Raw genomic sequence first — 9068 nt, 5'->3', positions numbered from 1 at the left:
AACGTCGCTCCAAAAGATACATTGCAAGGGGGGTGTTTAGAGTTGGGGTTAAGGTTAGGGTTAGTGTTCAAACTGGATCCATGTTCAGAGTCTGGTTTTGCAGTTAGGGTTAAATTGGGGGCCCTTTCGAAGTCTCCGTCAGCGCTGGTGTCCGAGTTGGTTCGCATTGCAGGGTTAAGAGTTCGAGTCGGAGTTGTGGTGGAGTGCGGGTCCGGGCTCCACTGCTGTGGAAGTGATTCGGATCGGAAGGTGCGGCCAGACCTTCCGCCTTCGAATCAACTCAACTGCTACCTACCCAGTAGCCGCTACCCTGACCATTAATCCCTGTCCTCTCTCACAACATACGCCGCACAAAATCTTGCTTTGCAATCCTACTCTGCACCTGTGTACATGAATTTAAAAAAACTTCAATTCGGGCGAAGGGTTAGAGCCTCTCAAGTTCTGGACAATGTTATTCGCACAAGACAACTACAAATGAACCGCACATCAAATAAATGTGGGGGTAAAAATGCTGGGGGAGGAGGGAAAATAACATAAAAAAATCTGGAAGCAATTCTAAATAATTTTGGAAAGGTCAGTTAATATTTTCTCGCAGTGAATGTCCACTCTCAATTAAGGTAGAGATAACATTATCTGTTATCTGCCCCTTCAATCCGCAAGTTTATATCCAACTCAGCCCATAGCTTAATCTGGGGACGGTAAATAAAATGTATTATATGTATATGTTTTCTTCCCAATGCCAAAGGCTGCGGAAACAGTGAACAAAAACCGTCTCCTAAGCAGCCGAGGGAGGGCAAAGTTTTGCAGTACCCCTTTAAACCCCAAAATACTTCAACCCAGTGAGAGAGAGGGAGAGACTCTCAGGAACTGGAGTGACAGCACCCGCTAACAAATTGTCCCAACTGAAATACTGAGGCACCTCTTGTGAAATGTGACTTTTATTGTGCCACTCAACGCTAAACAATTCGAAGATTTTGGAAGTTGCATAGAAATGTGATGAAAACCATTCTTATTAACGTCAGAAGTTTTTTTTGTACAAAACTTTCCTTTTCCCCGTTTAAGGACACTCATTTATTCCAGTCCCTGGATTAAATAATTGCTTCTGGGCATCACTGATTGGTCCAATTATTTGTTCGAAGACCTGCTCTCTGATGTGTCAAAAGAGTGTGAAAATCGAAATGAGTGAATCCCCCAATTATTATTGCGGATGGAACTCAGTTGAAAGTTATTCAAGGTCTCCTCCCGATTTGACAGATCAGGCAGAAATGAGAGGGGGGGGGGGGCGCGTTGAAACTAGCATTTTCCCCCTCCTTTCCCCTTCCCCCCCCCCGTCAGTTACAATCCCGAACGAATCAGGCGGAGTGAAATATTTCAGCTTGCAGAGAGTTCGGGGGATAGCAGTGATTCGCCCTGCCAAAAGAAAAACGTATGGACATTGCATTTGGATGATCACTTCCCTAATAGAACACCGGGAAAGTTAGACACGCAAACTGTTTGACATCTTTGAACGTGCATGGTCAAAATGTAATTTGCCACTTATTTTTTTTCAATTGAATAAACCTTAAACTCAGAGAATTTGTGAAATCTAATCTATGAAATAGGCTTTGGAAAAAGAAGCTTAAGGTGTAATTAATTTTCGTTTGCCCATCCCGGGTGTCATCAGATCCATCTATTTCTCTATCCTCTGTGTGATTGTGAAGATCTGTGAATCCAGTATAGTTTTAACAAGCTCAGGCGATAACTCCCCCCCCCCCAAAAAAAAACCCCTTTGACTTAACGTGGGGCCGGCTGGCGATGAAGGAAAGTTGCTGCCCGCAAGGTACCAACGAGTTATTAACGAAATATTTGCATGTAATCTGCAATTTAATCAGGGATTATTGCCACACGGGAAACCCGATTTCAAAGACGTTTTTTCAACTTGATTTAATTCAATTCTGCAGAGTTTTAAGACGCCAGAAATGCTAAGTTAGCACCGATCTTGCTTGCTTTAAGTGTACACATAACAGAAAGCGAACCGCGGATTAAAACCTTTATGTGCTTTCAGTTTAAACAACTGTTTACTCAGCATTACCCACTCCGTGGATTAGATTTTTAAGAACATGTTGACATAAATTCAAATATTAGTATAGTCTATGAAATGAACATGCCAGTTTAGTGAAATCAAATGTATTAATAGTTTCCTCATGCTACTTTTACTGTTTAACAATTTCGATCACACATTTTCTCGATGTGATTTTTCTTATCCAGTGTATGAATTATTTAATATCTTCCTGTTTAAAAAAAATCATGCAAAACAGTTTTATATCTAAAGTGATGATGAAGATTGCTACCCGCTATTCAATGCTGTGGCCAGAAGAGGCGGTATAGTAAAGTACAGGGACCAGGAGCCCTGGTTTGAGTTACTGTGGAATTGTAACAATAATTGTCGACTTCTGTTCCAGGCCCCGCTGCTCAGGAGATTGGAGTGAACGGTGTCGCAGAGGCAGTTCGACCCCAATAGACCGGCCAGCAACAGCAGGACAGGAGATGCGCTACATGACACCGCGACCGCCTCCCACAATGACAGTGGACTTTGAAAGCTCCACTTTGTATGTGTGTGTGTTTGTGAATGTGTGTGTGTGTGAGAGAGAGATATGCGTTTCTCCAGTTTCTACTTCATTACCCCCTCCCAAAATGACAGTAGATTTTGAAAGCTCAACTGTGTGTGAGTGAGTGTATGTGTGAGTGAGTGTGTGTGAGTGAGTGATGAGTGTGTGAGTAAGTATGTGTGTCTGAGAGTGAGAGAGGCGAGCTCCACTAGTTTCTACTTCATTACCCTTTCCTAAAATAGCAGTAGACTTTGGAACCTCAACTTTGCTTGTGTGTTTGTGAATGTGTGCGTGAGTGAGTGTGTGTGTATGTGAGTGCGTTTGTGTGTGTGTGAGTTTGTGTGCGAGTGTATGTGAGAGTGAGTGTGTGAGTGTGAGCGTGTGTGTGAGAGTGAGTGAGTGAGTGAGTGAATGTGAGAGTGTGTGTGAGTGAGTGTGTGAGTGAGTGTGAGGAGTGTGAGTGCGTGAATGTAAGTGAGTGTGTGTGTGAGTGAGTGAGTGCGTGCGTGAGTGTGAGTGTGTGTGAGTGAGTGTGTGTGAGTGGGTGAATGTAAGTGAGTGAGTGTGTGTGTGTGTGTGTGTGAGTGTGTGTGTGTGAGTGAGTGTGTGTGTGAGTGAGTGTGTGTGTGTGTGAGTGAGTGTGGGTCCGTGTGTGTGTGGGTGAGTGTGTGTGTGTGTGAGTGAATGTAAGTGAGTGAGTGTGTGTGAGTGTGAGTGTATGTGTGTGTGAGTGAGGTTGTGTGTGAGTGAGTGTGTGAGTGAGTGTGGGTGAGTGTGTGTGAGTGAGTGTGTGTGTGTGTAAGAGGGAGACGTGTTCCTCCAGTTTCTACTTCACTAATCCGCGCTTGCAGTGCACCAAGCTAAGTTAGTTCTGCACCGTTTCATCTGCACCCCCTCCTTTACAACGTGGACCTTGCAGGGGCAGGGAGCAGCAGACAAACACAGGGATTCTCAGGGCTGGGAGGGGAGGGGGGCACCCACTGATTGCTGACCAGCACAGGAGGCGCCAGTCAGCAACACAGCATGAATGACAGGAGGAAAACTGCGGGGAACAAACACTTGGCCCACCGCCTGTGTGTGTGGACAGCGACTGGGTTCAGTACAGCTCGCCTCACTTCCCCTGTTCCTCCGTCGCTCCTTTAATTCCACCAGCCATTATTCCACCTCCAGCCTTTCGCTTTGTCGGGTCTACGCCAGCACACCAATTTAGGCAAAGAGTTACTGATTTAAGTTTACTGACACGGGGAGAGAATCCAATCTCGGCGAGGCACCTTCGTTCTCTTGTGAGTGCTTTGCCAGTCACACGGGTGGTTAGCTGAGATTTGTAACCCTACACCTCGGGATAGTTTTAGGGGAGAGATAGAGAGAGAGAGTCAGTACTAACGCCAGTTGAGCACGCATCTCATGCAATCACACCGTCCTCATCGGAGATGGTTCCCTTTTCAATCACACTCACATCTAAGTAAATCTGAGCGGAAAATAGAAGGTGTTGGAACAGAAAAAGGATGGGTTTAAATTCACCAGAAAGGGAGAAATTGTGCACCCGATCTCGCCTTCACTCGGTTAAAATCAAGACCACAAAATAAGGGTTGGTTAGGAACTTGGAAATGTCCCCCAAATATGTTCAGGATTAGTTGTGCAGCCAATTATATCCTTCGTTTAATATGTACATTGGGCATCACAACCGTGCCCCGTAGTAATAGATGGCAATGCTGCTCTTTCTAACAGCGGAATGAGAGCGGTAATGATGTATTCATTGCATGGAGAATGTATGGAATTCTCGCTGGTTATTGCGACTTCTTGCGAGCATATCCTTTATTTCTATCTTTTACTCTCGTCCCATGCTTTTAAAACTGTATTCTAACTCTTTTAAACCATCTTATATCAAGCTGATCTTTCTCTACACCCTAGCTATGACGGTAACACTACATTCTGCACTCTCTCCTTTCCTTCTCCCTTATGTACTCTGTGAATGGTATGCTTTGTCCATCCAACGCAAGAAACAATATTTTTCACTGTATCCCAATACATGTGACAATAATAAATTAAATATCCGAATTTCTGTACACCCTAGCTATGACTGTAACACCACATTCTGCACCCTCTCCTTTCCTTCTCTCCTTTATACTCTATGAACAGTATGTTTTGTCTGTGTAGCGCGCAAGAAACAATACTTTTTCACTGTATACTAATACATGTGACAATAATAAATTGAATATTAATCCGAATTTCTCTATATCCTAGCTATGACTGTAACACCACATTCTGCACCCCTTCTCCCCTTTGTACTCGATGAACGGTATGTTTTTGTCTGTATAGCGCGCAAGGGACTGTACTTTTCACTGTATACTAATGCATGTGACAATAATAAATCAAATCAAACTTTCAGTCAAAATCCAGATCTGCAATTTGATATTCGAATATGAATACAAAGCACATGAAATATGAAGTTTACACAATGCTAGCGTGCTGTAATAGCGAGATAGACTAGAGTATATAACTCGTTTAGTATATAACTGGGGTATATAACTCGCCTGTCTAATTTTGGATTCAAGGGTTCCTCGCCCACACAGCGGCTGAGCCCGTCCGGTTTTTGTTTTAACCCGTTTAACGGGATATGGAAAATTAAATGATTTTTATTGCCCACTGTCCACGTGAGATTTAAGGAAACAACACTCCACTGAAGGGCGACAACACAGTTAGATTTCACGGTTTATTTAGAGGCTTCTGTCGGGAGGGCGGATGGTGTGAAAAGCGAGAGAGACGATTGCAGCATTTCATCTCCAGAACTCCCAACAAAGTTTAATTTCCAGCCAATTTTTCTCTCTCCTTTTTACAGACTCAAACAATTTTGTTTCGCTTACACTTTCGAGCTTAGGCTGTGGAACTCGAATAATCCAAAACATTCTTAGGAAAAAAAAATACTTGTGACAAACTTGCCTTCCGATTTTGTTTTTAAAAATAAATAAATAATTTCTCCGAAACAAAATAACTGGCATTTGTCTCTTCCAGCCGATTTCTGTTTGTATCTGAGTTTATTTGATCGTGCAGTTCTCCTAGTCAGGGACCCCAGCCGGTTCTGGTAACTTCACCCCCCCCCCCTCCCCCCCTCGCCCCACCCAGACTGTTTTTTAAGTGAATTCTGTTCATTTAGAAGTTTGGCATTAAGAATTGTCCTGATACCGAGGGGGTGATTGAGCCGTCTTCAAATAATCGTTTACTCTTAAATGAGAATTGAAGTTTTCGCATATTTAATTGAATAATCTCTGTGCATGTGTGTGTGTGTGTGGACTTCACAGCAGATCTCGAATACTCACTAATTACATTGTCCTGCCCAGGTCATTGGTTCCATGTTACTGTACTGAAATTTCGCCTGACATGAAATATTAGCAGCGAAAACGCCACTCAGCTATTTAAGCATGCAACACATTGTAGATTACTGCAGTTTTTATGGTCCAGAACTGAATATGTCACGCATGTAGTCTGTGTTACAGTGAGAAAAAAAACCGGCTCAACGAAGCAGGTCTGTGCCAGATGAATTTAAATGAATGCGCACAGCAGTAGCAAGAGGAATGGAGATAAGTGCTGTTTACATCAAACCTGTATGAGTTTCAACCCCAAAGTGAAATACCATTTATTAATTAATGCTTCTTTCAGTAATAACTATTGTTTCACATTCATACAGTTGTTGCATACATTTTTTTTTCATTTATTAGTCACAAGTGTGGAATCACAGGATCCCCACAGTGCAGAAGGAGACCATTTGGCCCATCCAGCCTACATCGGCATCAACAATCCCGACCCAGGCCCTATCCCCCGAGCACCACATATTTACCCTGCTAACACCCCCAGCCACCTCCCCTCCCCCCCCCCCCCCCACACACACACAAAGGGGCAGTTTAGCATGGTCAATGCACCTAACATTAGGCTTACACTAACACTGCAATGAAGTTGAAATGCCCCAGTCGCCACACTCCGGCACCTGTTTGGGCACACGCAGGGAGAATTTTAGCATGGCCAATGCACCTCACCAGCACCTCTTTAGGACTGTGGGAGGAAACCGGGGGACGCACACGGGGAGAACATATAGACAGTGACCCAAGCCAGGAATTGAATCCGGGTCCCCGGCATTGTGAGGCCGCGGTGCTAACCATTGTGCCACCATGCCGCCCTAGATGTAATAGGACAAATATTTGAAGGAGAAAATATTAATACGTTCAAATAAAAAAAATGTACAGATAAGTTGCTGTTTGGAGTTTGCAGTCAAATGCTGATTATGTAATTTTAGGCACTTTTTCAGTTTTTTTGGTAAATCAGAACAACAATTAGACCAACTTAACAGTCATCTATCTATAAGGCACACGCATTTATCACAACAGTCATTGCTCCAAAAACAAGGATCACTTCAAATTATTTATCAATTTGCCTTATTAATCATAGTTTGCAAAGGGTGGCGTTAGATACTGATGAAGATCTGTGCTTCTTTGAAGACTAATCAGGGATTTCGAATCAATTGAGTCTGTCTAATATCCCAAAGTGCAGGGTTTGCCACAATACTGGATGGATGTTGGCAGCTCAAAGCTGTGTTTTGGTACATTTATGCTAAATAAACATATACAGATATATTTGCAGAGACAACTTCAACGGTTTTAGACGAAGAACGCCTGAGAACCCACAGTGTGAAAGAAAATAGTCCAAAGTAGTCCCAAAGCGTGGTGATGAAATATATGGCCGCAATAAGCTCATTTTATGTTGAATTTCATTGCGCTCGCCTTTTATTACTATGAGATTACTTATGTTTTATAAGTTATTGGGACTGTTAATGTTCCTGCATGTGGGTTTTACAATCCCCTCTTAGAATTTTTGTATTCCTCCGCGTCGTTAATTTCAAAGGGAGCTCACTTTCCAAATGGGCTTGGAGGCTCCCAGAAGTGAAACTTCCATTCATTAACTTCCACAGCTTTTGCAAAGGCAAGCCTGCCTTTCTTGTGGGTCAGGCACCATTTACATTTCGTCAGCAGCTTCTGAGACCAGATGATGGTCCAAACTCAAAGCCAGGGAAGTGCGCGCTGCACAGAAAGCTCCCAGCCACAGCACACGCTGTCCAAATGGTGACCGTTTGCCCGTCGCCTTCTCTGACCACCTGTCCATATACTGAGCAGGCCGACTCAAATCACACCATTTTCCTATACCTACTCAATTCCCTCTCCCTGAAAGAGAATCCCACCCCTCACCCTATCTCTGTAACCCCGTGCATTTACCATGGCTAATCCATCTTGGGACACCAAGGGGTAATTTAATATGGCCAATCCACCTAACCTGCACATCTTTGGACTCTAAGGGGTAATTTAACATGGCCAATCCACCTAACCTGCACATCTTTGGACTCTAAGGAACAATTTAGCATGGCCAATCCACCTAACCTACACATCTTGTTACACTAAGGGGTAATTTAACATGGCCAATCCACCTAACCTGCACATCTTTGGACTCTAAGGGGTAATTTAACATGGCCAATCCACCTAACCTGCACATCTTTGGACTCTAAGGAACAATTTAGCATGGCCAATCCACCTAACCTACACATCTTGGTACACTAAGGGTAATTTAACATGGCCAATCCATCTAACCTGCACATCTTTGGACACGAAGGGACAATTTAGCATGGCCAATCCACCTGACCTACGCATCTTGGGACACTAAGGGGCAATTTACCATGGCCAATCCACCTAACCTGCACATCTTTGGACTGTGGGAGGAAACCGGGCACCTGGAGGAAACCCAAGCAGGCCCGGGTAGAACATGCAAACTCCACACAGACAGTCACCCAAGGCCGGAACTGAACCCAGGTCCCTGGCACTGCGAGGCAGCAGTGCTAACCACTGTGCCACTGTGCTGCCCTCCAGGTTTTTAATCAAACAATTCTCAATAATGTTGCATTGCCATGCAGGCTTGCACAGTTCTATAGGGCAAGCATTGCATTTTTCACAGTGAATAATAAACTAAAGTAAGATTTAAAAAATTCATAGCACTGAACATTACATTATCTGAAGTGACATATCCAATGTTTGACGCTGGGATGTGGGCTTCGCTGGGTGGGCTAAGATTTGTTACCCATCCCTAATTGCCCTTGCATTAAATGGCTTGCTAGGCTATTTCAGAAGGGCAGTTAAGAGTCAACTCTTAATTGAAGCTATGAAATTGCATGTTTCACCATGAAATTATTGAACAGCCACTGATAGCAAGTTTCAGTTGAAAAGGACATGTCATATGAGGCCTGTTTTCCTCCAAGTTAATTTTTATCACAGATTTTTAATGAAAAATTATGTTCTTTTCAGCACAACACATTAATGTTGGTCAACTATTGCACCTTTTGCTTCCTAAGAATTTACATGGAAGTGAGTGAGAAATGAGAAGTAACATCAGACCTATAGCAGATGGAGGGATGGTCAGTTGATAATGGACAGTGGCACAGTGACA

The sequence above is a fragment of the Mustelus asterias genome, chromosome 28 (genome assembly GCF_964213995.1).
Source record: "Mustelus asterias chromosome 28, sMusAst1.hap1.1, whole genome shotgun sequence".
NCBI classification, from domain to species: domain Eukaryota; kingdom Metazoa; phylum Chordata; class Chondrichthyes; order Carcharhiniformes; family Triakidae; genus Mustelus; species Mustelus asterias.
This window is presented reverse-complemented; position numbering follows the sequence as displayed.